The sequence below is a fragment of the Stegostoma tigrinum genome, chromosome 6 (genome assembly GCF_030684315.1).
Source record: "Stegostoma tigrinum isolate sSteTig4 chromosome 6, sSteTig4.hap1, whole genome shotgun sequence".
In the NCBI taxonomy this organism is placed as follows: Eukaryota; Metazoa; Chordata; class Chondrichthyes; order Orectolobiformes; family Stegostomatidae; genus Stegostoma; species Stegostoma tigrinum.
The window spans coordinates 111,593,822-111,606,927 of NC_081359.1; the positions used below are offsets into that span (position 1 = coordinate 111,593,822).

The 13,106-nt window shown below is 49.1% G+C and overlaps 1 protein-coding gene and 1 non-coding gene across 2 annotated transcripts in view; both read left to right on the forward strand.

Moving 5' to 3' along the window:
• Window positions 1-169: 169 nt before the first annotated feature.
• trnaq-cug (transfer RNA glutamine (anticodon CUG)) lies at window positions 170-241 on the forward strand. The gene has a single exon. It is a non-coding gene; the product is annotated as a tRNA-Gln (tRNA).
• Window positions 242-11,945: 11,704 nt separating this feature from the next.
• Window positions 11,946-13,106, forward strand: part of LOC125453538 (rho-related GTP-binding protein RhoG-like) — a 28,455-nt gene continuing 27,294 nt past the window's right edge. The window contains exon 1 of the mRNA XM_048533274.2: window positions 11,946-12,152. The gene's annotated coding sequence lies outside the window, so the exon portion shown is untranslated. The remainder of the gene's footprint in view (window positions 12,153-13,106) is intronic.

Sequence of the window (13,106 nt, forward strand, 5' to 3'; positions counted from 1 at the left end):
CAATCACAAACGAATTTCTCGGAGAACTCCTGTATAATTATTTCTCCGTCTCTGAGGGCTTCCCATGCACCTGTGGGCACTGACCAATAAAATCGCTGTTGCTAAGGCGGGTGGGGAAGGCGGGCTGATTTCCTGAAATACGCCTCCCAGCGGCAGCCAGAGCAGGCCTGGTTCCGTGGTGTAATGGTTAGCACTCTGGACTCTGAATCCAGCGATCCGAGTTCAAATCTCGGCGGAACCTGACTTTTACTTTCGCCCCCTATAAACTTCAACGTGTTAGAACATAGAACATTACAGCACAGTACAGGCCCTTCGGCCCTCAATGTTGTGCCGACCTGTCATACCGATCTCAAGCCCATCTAACCTACACTATTCCATGTACGTCCATATGCTTATCCTCATTGTATTTCCAATGCCCAGACCTGAAAACAGGTGCTACTCACCGAAAATAGCCAGATTTGCATTTATATGGCACCTCAGGGCTGGGCCCTGGAGAGCTTGGTTAGACAAGGTCATGCATGGCAGGCTAGCGATGAGGGTTAGGCCTCATGGGATCCAGGGAGAGGTAGCTAAGTGGACTCAAAATTGGAACAAAAACAAAGTTGCTGGAAAAGCTCAGCAGGTCCGGCAACATCTGTGGAGGAGAAAACAGAGTTAACGTTTCGGGTCTGGTGACCCTTCCTCAGACTCAAAATTGGCAGAGGGTGAGGGCTGAAGTTTGTTCCTCAGGCTGGAGGCCTGTGTCTAGTGGTGTGCCCCAGAGGTCAGTGCTGGGACCTTTGTTATTTGTTATTTACATCAATGATCTCGATTTGAATGTACAAGGCATGATGAATAAGTTTGCAGATGTAACAAAATTGGGAGGTATCATTGACAGTGAGGAAGGTTAGCAAAAATTACAGAGGGATCGTGATCAGATAAGGAAGTGTGCTGAGGACTGGAATATATCATTATAAAAACGCTGTAAGACGTGGGAGCAAAAGCAGGCCATTCAGCCCGTTTAGTCTGCTCTGCCATTCAATGAAATCATGGCTGAGCTCAATTCCTTTCCTGCATTTTCCCTATAACTTTCAGTTCCCTTCCTGATTAAAAGTGTGTCTGTCTCAGCCTTCAATATACTGAATGACCCAGCCTCAACAGCTCTCTGCAATAAAGAATCGTACAGACTCACAACCCTCTGAGAAAGGAAATTCCTCTTCACCGCTGTACTAAATGTGAAGCTGTTTATTCTGAGATTATGCCCTCTGGTCCTAGACCCTCCTTTCTGCACCTACCCTGCCAATTCCCCTAAGGATCTTATCTGTTTCACTGAAGTTGTCTGTCATTTTTCTGTATTCCAATGCGTGCAATCTGCTCATCCCCTCCACATAAGAAAGACCTTCCACCCCAACATCGGTCCAGGGAACTTTCTCTGGACTGTCTCCAGTGTCAGTGTATCTTTCCTCAGATAAAGGGCCCAAAACTGTTCACAGTATTCCAACTGTGATCTGACTAGCACCTTGTGCAGTTTTAGCAAAACCACCCTATTTTTATATTTATATTTACGGGGTGTATGAAGAGCTGGAAGATTAGGAGCTGTTTGGACACTTTATGGAGTAAGAAAAAGACTGTTGCTTTTAATTGCTGGACCATTTGTCTTTGGAGGTGACTGTGCTAATGTGCTAATGACTGTCAACATCCCAGGTGGGGTTTGGCTTCAGCTTCAAACATCTCTGGAGAGTCAGAAAGAAAAAGGAAGCAGAGCAGAGAACAGGAAGGCAGGAAGATCTCTCTCCTTCTCTTCCATTCTTTCCCCTGGCTGAAAATTGGGAATGTGACAAAGCTAACATGAGCATCTTTTTGTATCAGAGATAATGGGAACTGCAGATGCTGGAGAATCCAAGATTTTTTGACTACCTTGCAAACCTTGGAAAGCTGATCTATGACAACTAAATGAAGAGCTAGATCCAGCTTCTTTCCCAAACAAAATGAAGCTTTATTTCGACAATCTTCCATTGGTACACAATTATTAAATCAATTTTATTAACAGGAAGCTTGACGGATTGTGAGAATTCATCAATCTCTATTCTTATTGGTTAGTGGAGGCACATTTTCCTTTTGGTTATTTAATAACATTTTCCTGCAGAATCAGTGTTGTCCTGTGTGTGAGTGAGGGCTTGTTTTTGGGATTAGAAGGGACATAGTTCTAATTCTAGATTATAACTTTGATATTATCAATTTACCACTTGTTTTAAATGGTTTGATTTCTAATAAACGATGCTCCATCAGTTCATTAAAGAAACATGGTGATAGGATATTTTAATATGGATAGCAGGACAAAGAGGAGACAATGGCTATTTTAGTGATTGAATTTATACATCTACACTAATAGAGACGTAGAAAATAGGAGCAGGAGTAGGCCGTTTGGCCCTTTCAGCCTATTCTACCATTCAATATGCTCATGGATAATCCTCCATCTCACTGTCACATTCTCACTTTCTCTCCATATGCCTTGATGACAAAAAACTCTAGAAATTCGCCTATCTCTTTCTTGAATATATTCAGTAACTTGACCTCTACAGCTTTCTATTGTGGAGAATTCCACAGGGTCATTCCCCCCGAGTGAAGAAATCATTCCTCATCGCAGTCCTAAATGGTCTGCCCTGTACCCTGAGACTGTGTCCCCTGGGTCTACACTCCCCCATGGAGGGAACACACCCTCCCTGCATCTAGTCTGTCCAGCCCTACTGGCATTTATATGTTTCAATCAGATCCCTCTCTCATCCTTCTAAACTCCAGCAATTACAAGCCCAGTCAAACCAAACAAGTCAATCAAGCAGGATCTGGATCAGATGGGCCAAAGGGCTGAGGAGTGGCAGATGGAGTTTAATTTAGATAAATGTGAGGTGCTGCATTTAGGAAAGGCAAATCAGGGCAGGGCTTATACACTTCATGGTAACTTCCTGGAGAGTGTGGCTGAACAAAGAGACCTTGGAGTGCAGGTTCATAGTTTCTTGAAAGTGGAGTCGCAGGTAGACAGGATAGTGAAGGTGTTTGGTATGTCTGCCTTTATTGGTCAGTGCATTGAGTATAGGGGTTGGGAGGGTCATGTTGTGGCTGTACAGGATATTGGTGAGGCCACTTTTAGAATATCGCATTAAGTTCTCATCTCCCTGCTATAGGAAAAATATTGTTAACTTGAAGGGATGCAGAAAAGATATACAGGGATGTTGCCAAGGTTGGATGCTTTGAGCTACAGGGAGAGGCTGAATAGGCTGGGGCTATTTTCCCCGGAGCATCGGAGATTGAAGGAGTGATTTTATAGAGGTTTATAAAATTATGAGGGGCATGGATAGGGTGAATAGCCAAGGTCTTTTCCCCAGGACCTTTGTTTTGATTTGATTTATTGTAATCGTGTACCTAAGTACAGTGAAAAGTTTTGTTTTGCATGCAGTACAGGCAGATCACAACAAACAAGGACATACAGATCGTGGGGATCTTAGAATGAGGTATACAACATTATCGTTGCACGGGAGGTGCACAAAGCAAGATCAACATTATTTGAAGACAGCAAGAACTGCAGATGTTGGAGTCAGAGATAACACGGTGTGGAGCTGGAGGAACACAGCAGGCCAGGCAGTGTTAGAGGAGCAGGAAAGCCGCTGTTTTGGCTCAGGACCCTTCATCAGGACTGGGAGGAGTAAAGGAGCTGGGAAATAAATAGAGGGAGGGGGTTTGGACTGGGGGAAGGGAGGTGAGATGGCGATAGGTGGGCGTGGTGGGGATTGGTCAGAGGGGCAGAAGGTGGGTAAGAAAATGGGCAGGTTGTGTCAGGTCATGGAGGCGGGAATGAGAGGGAGGGTTGGAAACCGGATGAGGCCGGGGTGTGGGGAGATTTTGAAACTGGTAAATGCTACATTTAGGCCATCGGGCTGTAGGATCCCAGGTGGAATATGAGGTGCTGCTCCTGCAGTTTGTGGATGGTATCATTGTGACACTGGAGGAGGCCCAGGATGGACATGTCACCCAGGGAGGGGGAGTGTGAGGGGGTGAGGGGGTGAGGGGGTGAGGGGGTGTGGGAGCGGGAGGGAGAGGGCGAATGGGAGGGGGAGCGGAGTGGGAGTGGGAGGGATAGTGGGAGTGGGAGGTGGAGTGGGAGATGGTGGGAGTGGGAGTGAGAGTGGGAGGGGGAGGGATAGTGAAAGCAGGATGGGGAGTGAGAGTGGGAGGGAGAGGGCAGGAGAGGGGGAGGGGGAGTAGGAATGGGAGGGCGTGTGGGAAGGGGAGGGCGTGTGGGAGGGGAGGGGTGGGAGGGGGGTGGGGTGGGGGTGGGTGAGTGGGAGTAGGAGGGGTGTGGGGGGGGAGTTGAAATGATCGTGAATGGAAGGTGTAGCTGATTATCGCTTATAGAGCACAGATGCTCCACGAATCAGTCACCGAGTCTGCACTTGGTCCCAACGATGTCGAGCCCACATCGGGAGCAACGGATACAGTAGGCCATGTTAGGGGACGTACAGATGATTCCCTGTCAGATTTGGAAAGATCATTTGGGGCCTTGAGCAGAGGTGAGAGGACAGGTGTAGCGCCTGCTGCAGTTGCAGGGAAAGGGCGGGGGGAGCGATGGTGGTGGGGTTGGTGATGGAGTATGGAGCAGATGAGGCTTGACAGCCATCCCCAGCCCCAGGCCATACTGGGTCTTCATCATCCCTCCCAGACCTCCCCCCATCACTGAGGACAAATGGTCAGTCCTCAGTAAAGGGCTCACCTTCATCCCCCTCTTCCCACACATCAACGAATTTCAGTCAGGCCTGGACGTTGAACAGTTTTTCCACCGCCTCCGCCTCCACACTCACCCCGCACCGCCCGCTTCTATCTCCTTCCCAAAATCCACAAACCCGCCTGCCCTGGTCGCCATTGTTTCCGCCTGCTCCTGCCCCACAAACTCATCTCCACTTACCTCAGCTCTGTTTTTTACCCCACCCCACCCCAGCCAAGGTACACTCCACCTCCATTCGGGATACTACCTACACCCTCCACCTCCTCCCAGAATTACAATCCCCCAAAGCCTCATCTTTACAATCACCATTCATTCCCTGTACACCTGTGTCCCCCATGCTGATAGGCTAAAATCCCTCCACTTCTTCCTCACAGCCTGGGGATTCGGGCTGGGCTATTTAGGATGGAGATGAGGAAACAATTCTTCACCCAAAGAGTGGTAAGCCTGTGGAATTCCTTACCACAGGAAGTAGTTAATGTCAAAATATTGAATGTACTCAAGATGGGGCTCAGTATAGCACTTGGAGCGAATGGGATCAAAGGTTATGGGAGAAAGCAGGATTAGGCTATCAAGTTGGACAATCAGCCACCATTGTGGTTAAAGGGCTGAATGGCCTCCTCCTGCTCCTATCTTCTATGTTTTCCATGTTTCTAACGGCTTGCTGCACCTGCCTGTCTGCTTTCACTGACGGTGTACAAGAACCCGAATCCCTTTGTAGATCCACACTTCCCAATATATCACCATTACATTGTCCTCTTTATTTCTATTTTTTTTCCACTTGTTTAAAGAATTAGTTTGTTTAGAAGAAGCGAGTTATTTTTGAGTTTTTTTGAAGAACTGTGGTTTGTTCTGGATAACTGTAATAAAGAAAAGCAAACTGACTATTTTAGTGATTAAAGAAAAATTTGCGACTTTGGTCTGGCCCCTGGACAGAGGGGAGGCCCTCCTCCCATTAGGTTGGTAACGGTGTCCAGGGCCAGTCCCACATCAGGCTGTTTGATATCATGAGAGGACCAACAGGAACAATTCACTCACTCAAACCTTGGACATATTTCAATAACAATGCATTTACCACCACAACACAAATGAAAACCGAACATGTTTCTCACAGAATTGTAGATCATACAAGAGGCCCTTCAGCCCATCAAATCAGCAACCATCAGAAATCTACCAGGACCTACACTAGTCCCACTAGGCTCATAGCCTAGTTCTGACATTTCCAGTGCTCATCCAAGTACTTTCTAAAAATTGAAAACAACAAATGCTGGGGACCGCAGTGGGTCAAGCAGCATGCATGGACGGCTGAAGAGTCTAGACCTGAAACATCAGCTCGCTCTCTCTCCATGGACGCTGCCTGACCTGCTGTGATCTACAGCATTTGTTGTTTTCAGCACAGATTCCGACATCTGCACTAATTTGCTCCGACTTTTTAAAAGATTCCTGCCTCAACTACCCTCCCAGACAGGGCATTCCAGACTCCGCCACCCACTGAGTGAAAGTGTTTCTCCTCAAATCCCCTCCTGCCCCTCGCTTTAATGTTAGCCTCCCTCGTTACTGACCCTCCAGCCATAACTCCTCTGAGAGCCTCTCTGTTGTCCCACTTCAATAACATACATCATCAACTCCCTGTCAGATGGCCATTCATTCCTATTGATCATTTGAGAAGTGTTTGTTTGTTTCAGTGATTTCTTGGTTAATATTACCCTAGGCATGGAGTTTAACTGCAGGGAGGTCATGCTGAACTCGTACAAGCTCCTTGTTAGACCTCCGCTGGTGGGCTGCGTACAGGCAGCCCTTGGGTTAGGGAATGGGTGTCACTCTCGAGTCTGTTCTCAAGGTAATTTGTACACAAGTCAGGACACATTATGGGGTGATGCCACCCGTAGGTTGCAGGAACAGCAACTCATATTCCGCTTGGGAACCCTGCAGCCCAATGGTATCAATGTGGACTTCACAAGCTTCAAAATCTCCCCTCCCCCCACTGCATCCCAGAACCAGCCCAACTCATCCCCACCTCCCTAACCTGTTCTTCCTCTCACCTATCCCCTCCTCCTACCTCAAGCCGCACCTTATCTCCTACCTACTAACCTCATCCCACCTCCTTGACTTCTCCGTCCTCCCTAGATTGACCTATCCTCTCCCTACCTCCCCACCTATACTCTCCTCTCCACCTATCTTCTTTTCTCTCCATCTTCAGTCCACCTCCCCCTCTCTCCCTATTTTTTCAGAATCCTCTTGTGATTGTTCAGTTTGGAGAGCAGAAGGCTGGGAGGAGATCTGATCAATTGTTTCAAAGTTATGGTTGAGCTGGACAGAGTAGTGAGGGAAAAACTGCTCCCGCAAGTAAGGGGGGCAAGAATGAGAGGGGCACAGATTTAAAATGATGTACAGATGAAGTTGAGGCGATGTGAGAACCACCTTCTTGACACAGCAGGGAGTTGGGGCCTGGAATGCACTGCCTGGAGATGTGTCGGGGGCAGGTTGAGTGGAGGTATTCAGTAAGGGCACTGGGTGGGTATTTGGACAGTGAGCAGGGAGGTGGGTGAAACACAGGAGATTGATACTGGGGGGATGATGCTGTGCAGTTACCCTGGGCTGAATGGCCTCCTGCCATGGTGTCACATTCTGTAATTCTGTTCGGCTTAATTATCAAATCCGTAAAATAAACAACTATAAAACCCTCAGTTTGATGATCAGTTGGAGATCTAACACATGTTCAAAATTCAGAGTTGGCAGTTTTCAACCTGATGATCATATCGATTCTTATTCCAATTCAGTGCCTTTTGTGCAGACGTTAGGGATAAACAAACACGGCTTTTTGAATAAGGTTATAACATTAACACCAACACATCAATATTGCTGAAATAAAAGTGAAATACTGAGGCTGCTGGAAATCGGTTAATCGGTTTGATCTGAGAGCCGTACTGGAGATTAGGTCACAAGGCGGCCAATGTGAAAAGGACGGTCAAGAAGGAGTGGGTGGTGGGGGTCACATTGTTAGCGCAGCATGTAATAAGTACAGTAACAGGAAATGATCTCCAATTGGACGATATAAAATCCATACGGATGGAGGTAGGAAATAAAAAAGGAGGGAAGACTGGTAGGAGGAGTTTCTAGCCCCCTGTGACAGAAGTAGAATGTGGGACAGTGAATACATCAGGAGCCCAGGCTAAGTGTACAAAGGCTTTACATTAATCATGAGGAAATTTAACCTTCATTCGGCTGCGATAGTCAGAGGAAGCCATGACAAAGAATTCCCTCCATTATAAGGTCAGAAATGGGGATGTTCGCTGATGATTACACAATGTTCAGCACCATTCGTCACTCCTCAGATACTGAAACATTCCATGTTCAAATGCAACAAGATCTGGACAATACCCAGGCTTGGGGTGACATGTGACAAGTGACATTCGCGCCACACAAATGCCAGGCCATGACCATCACCAATAAGAGACAATCTAACCGCCGCCCCTTGGCATTCAATGGTGTTACCATCACTGAATCCCCCACTATCAACATCCTGGGGGTTACCGTTGACCAGAAACTCAACCGGACTCACCACATTAACACAGTGGCTATAAGAACAGGCCAGTAGCTGGGAATACTGGGGTGAGTAACTCCCCTCCTGACTCCTCAAAGCCTGACCCACCATCTACAAGTCACAAGTCAGGAGTGTGATGGAATACTCCCCATTGACACCATCCAGGACAAAGCAGCCGCTTGATTGGCACCACATCCACAAACATCCCACTCCCTCCACCACCGACACTCAGTAGCAGCAGTGTGTAATATCTACAAGATGTACTGCAGAAATTCACCAAAGATCCTCAGACAGCACCTTCCTGTTCTGAGGAAGGGTCCTCAGACCCAAAATGTGAACTCTGTTCTTTCCTTCACAGATGCTCCCAGACATGCTGAGCTTTTCCACAATTTTGTTTTTGTTCCAAACCCACAATCTCGTCCATCTAGAAGGACAAGGGCAGCAGGTACATGCAAATACCACCCCCTCGAAGTTCCACTCCAAGCTACTCACCATCCTGACTTGAAAATATTTCACCATTCCTTCAGTGTCACTGGGGTAAACTCCTAGAAGTTCCCAAACTAAGGACACTGTGGGTCTATCTACAGAACATGGATGCTGGACAGTCAGCGAAGCATGAGTGCCATGAGAGAAAATGAAAAAGAGCTATGCATTCGGGAATTTTTCCTTCAGTCTGACCCTCCGACAGTGCAACGCTCCCTCAGCACTGACCCACCGACAGTGCGGCGCTCCCTCATCACTCACCCACTGACAGTGCAGCGCTCCCTCAGCACTGACCCTCCGACAGTGCGGTGCTCCCTCAGCACTGACCCTCTGACAGTGCGGCACTCCCTCAGCGCTGAGCCTACGACAGTGCCGCCCTCCCTCAGCACTGACCCTCCGACAGTGCCGCACTCCCTCAGCACTGACCCTCCGACAGTGCAGCGCTCCGTCAGCACTGACCCTCCGACAGTGCGGCGCTCCCTCAGCGCTGACCCTCCGACAGTGTCCACTCCCTCAGCACTGACCCTCCGACAGTGCGGTGTTCCCTCAGCACTGACCCAGCGCTGACCCTACGACAGTGCCGCCCTCCCTCAGCACTGACCCCCCAACAGTGCGGTGCTCCCTTAGCACTGACCCTCCGACAGTGCGGCACTCCCTCAGCACTGACCATCCGACAGTGCAGCGCTCCCTCAGCGCTGACCCTCCAACAGTGCGGCGCTCCCTCAGCGCTGACACTCCGACAGTGCGGTGTTCCCTCAGCACTGACCCTCTGACAGTGCAGCGCTCCCTCAGCACTGACCCTCCGACAGTGCGGCGCTCCCTCAGCACTGACCCTCCGACAGTGCGGTGCTCCCTCAGCGCTGACCCTCCGACAGTGCGGCACTCCCTCAGCGCTGAGCCTACGACAGTGCCGCCCTCCCTCAGCACTGACCCTCCGACAGTGTGGCGCTCCCTCAGCACTGACCCTCTGACAGTATGGCGCTCCCTGATCATTGTATCGTAAGCATTGGAACTGTTTCCTGAGTGTCTCAGAATCGTTAAGCTGAGGGATGGATTGCGAAGCTGTCAAGATGAGAATGTTGATGAACTGGTTCTGAAATATTGCTACCAGGACTGTGTGCCTGCTCTCATACAAAGCAACCTTTGTGTTACTCTGGGAACCTGTCCTTCTAGCTAGTTCTCTGAGTCTCTGTCTGTTCAGGGCACACAGTGAGGGAGCTGGCTTTCTGCTTTGACCCACCGGCAGTGCTGAGAAACTCTGGAGCTCTCCCACTGGGGTGGAGTCCTTCCCGAGATTCAGACCCAATCCCAGGTGATCATCGTCACAACTGAGATGTTCTCATCAAAGAAATGTTATTGGTCAAGTCTGGGGAAGCTGGGACTTGAACCCAGGCCTCCTGGCTCAGAGGTTGGGACCTTACCACAAGAGCTCCCCTCTAAGCTGGAACGAAGACAGAATCCAGCGGTAAAACCTGATTAAAATACTAAAATGAAGGAAGCCTGAGTGGAGAGTCATTGCTGGTATCTCACCATCTCACATCAGGCAATATGCATGGAATATTGTGGAATCCCAGCGGGGCAGATAGAGGCCACCTGGCACATTGAATCCAGAGAACCCAGTATCTTTAGGTGCAATAAAGAAGAAGGATGTGTTTCCAGTGACAGGTGGGACACAGAATCCACAAAGGACCCCCGGGAAAAGACCAGATAACATTCCTGTTCCACAGAAAGAGAGGAGCACACTGCCTGAGAGGGGGCAGTAGATGCAGATTCAATGGCACCTTTCAAAAAAGGGGGAAACAAGAAAATCCAGCAGCTCTCAGGGAAGAATGTGACGAGTTGGATATGTCCCTCGAAACTCTGAGATCTTGGTCTCTGCTCCGCTCTCTGTGACTGGATCCTTCACTTCCTGACCCTGAAACCACGATCAGTGAGGATAGGCAACAGCACCTCCTCCACGACAATCCTCATCCCTGGTGCCCTGCAAGGCTGCATACTCAGCCCTTTACTTTATTCCCTTGTACACTCCTGACTGTGTGACTAAATTTCATCTGAACTCCATCTACAAGCTCACTGACGACAGTGTGCTGGTGGGACATCAAACAGTGATGAGGCAAGGTACAGAAGGGAGCTTCGTGGTGCCATGAGAACAATCTTTCCCTCAATGTTGGCCAAACTAAAGGATTGATCATTGACTTCAGGAGGACAGGAAGAAGACACATCCCTCTCTACTCTAACAGAGCTGAGGTGGAGGGTATAGAGTGTCAAGTACCTAAGAATGACAATAACCAATAACCTGTCCTGGGCTTCCCCCATTGACCCGATGGTCAGGAAGGTACAACAAACGCCTCTTCTTCCTCAGGAAGCTTGGGAAATTTGGCACGTCCATAAGGACCTCACCAACGCCTACAGATGCACCAATGAAAGCATACTGTCCGGGTGCATAATGGCCTGGTACAGCAACTGCTCGGCCCAGGACTGTAAGAAACTACATCACAGAAGCCAACCTTCCATCCATGGGCTCTATTTACTCGGCTCACAGCTGCTGAAAGGCAGCCAATATCAAAGACCCATCCTACCCCAGTAATCATCGCCTACAGCCTCTTCCGTCAGGCAGAAGATACAGAAACCTGAACACACGCACCAGCAGGTTCAGGAACCGCTTCTTCCTGGCAGTTATTAGACTGATGAATGGATCTCTCAAATTTCAAATCTAATTTTGATCTTGCTTTTTGTGCACCTCCTCTGCAGCTATAACCTTGCGTGCCTCACTCCGTCTAAGTACCTTTGATCTTTGTGTCTTTGTATGTTATGATCTGCCTATACTGCGTGCAAAACAAAACTTTTCACTGTACTTAGGTACATGTGACAATAATAAATCAAATCAAATCAGAAGAGCTAGCAGGTGTACGGTGGGCCAAATAGTCTCCATCTGCGCTGAAAGATTCAATGACAAGGTTTTGAGAAAGTGCCAAAAAATGTATTAAGAAAACACATACACACCCAGACAAAAATCAGCATGTTCCTGTACTGCCTCTCAGTTTCAGTGTTAGCAGTTGTGAAAAGTATTTAAAGCTGGGATGGAGGGTGGGAGGAGGTGGTGAGAGAAGGGCAGAGATCCTCCCAGTGAATTTTAATAACTCCTTCCTCGCACTGACTATAACTTGCTCTCTCTGGGCAGCGTGCTGACAGTTGGTATCTGGACATCTCAGGATGAAGTATTCCCCTCAGTTTCAGACTGTGCCAGACCGATGATGCCAGGATGCCACAGGAGATTAGCTAAGACTGAGGACGACTCGCCGGTAACGACTGGAACCTACCAGCCTGCCCAGTGACCAGCAACTCTCTCCAGGAAGGAACCTGCAGTTCTGGGTGAGGTTTGATCTAACACTTTGCTGCATTTAGCACCATTGAGTCATTTTGTGAATAGTGGGAGACAGAGAGAGAGAGAGAGAAACAGAGAGACAGAGAAAGAGGCAGAGACAGAGACACAGAGAGACATAAAGAGACAGAGAGAGAGGCAGTGACAGAGACAGAGAGAGAGAGACAGAGGCACAGACAGAGAGAGAGGCAGAGACAGAGACAGGTAGAAAGACAGAGAGAAAGAGAGAGAGAGAAAAACAGACAGACAGAGACAAAGAGACAGAGATAGAGAGAGAGAGAGAGACAGAGAGAGAAAGACAGGGAGAGAGAAAGTGCTCTTGTCTGTCAGTGTGGAAAACTGTAAACTAGGAGCCACTGATAACAGTCATCAGTGACCCCAATTGGGAGAAATGTCCTGGCCCAGGCAGTGTAGGCAGGAGGAGGAATGGGCTCTCACACAGAGATGGAGCGTGTCAAAGCTTTTACAAAGTGCTGAGGGAGAGCTGTACTGTCAGACGGTCAGTGCTGAGGGAGTGGGCACTGTCGGAGTGTCAGTGCTGAGGGACCGCCGCACTGTCGGAGGGTCAGTGCTGAGGGAGCGGGCACTGTCGGAGGGTCAGTGCTGAGGGAGCGCCGCACTGTCGGAGTGTCAGTGCTGAGGGAGTGGGCACTGTCAGAGGGTCAGTGCTGAGGGAGCGCCGCACTGTCGGAGAGTCAGTGCTGAGGGAGCGGGCACTGTCGGAGGGTCAGTGCTGAGGGAGTGCCGCACTGTCGGAGGGTCAGTGCTGAGGGAGTGCCGCACTGTCGGAGGATCAGTGCTGAGGGAGTGCCGCACTGTCGGAGGATCAGTGCTGAGGGAGTGCCGCACTGTCGGAGGATCAGTGCTGAGGGAGCGCCGCACTGTCGGAGGGTCAGTGCTGAGGGAGTGCTGAATGGATTTTTAAAGCAAAGCTCTATTGCGTT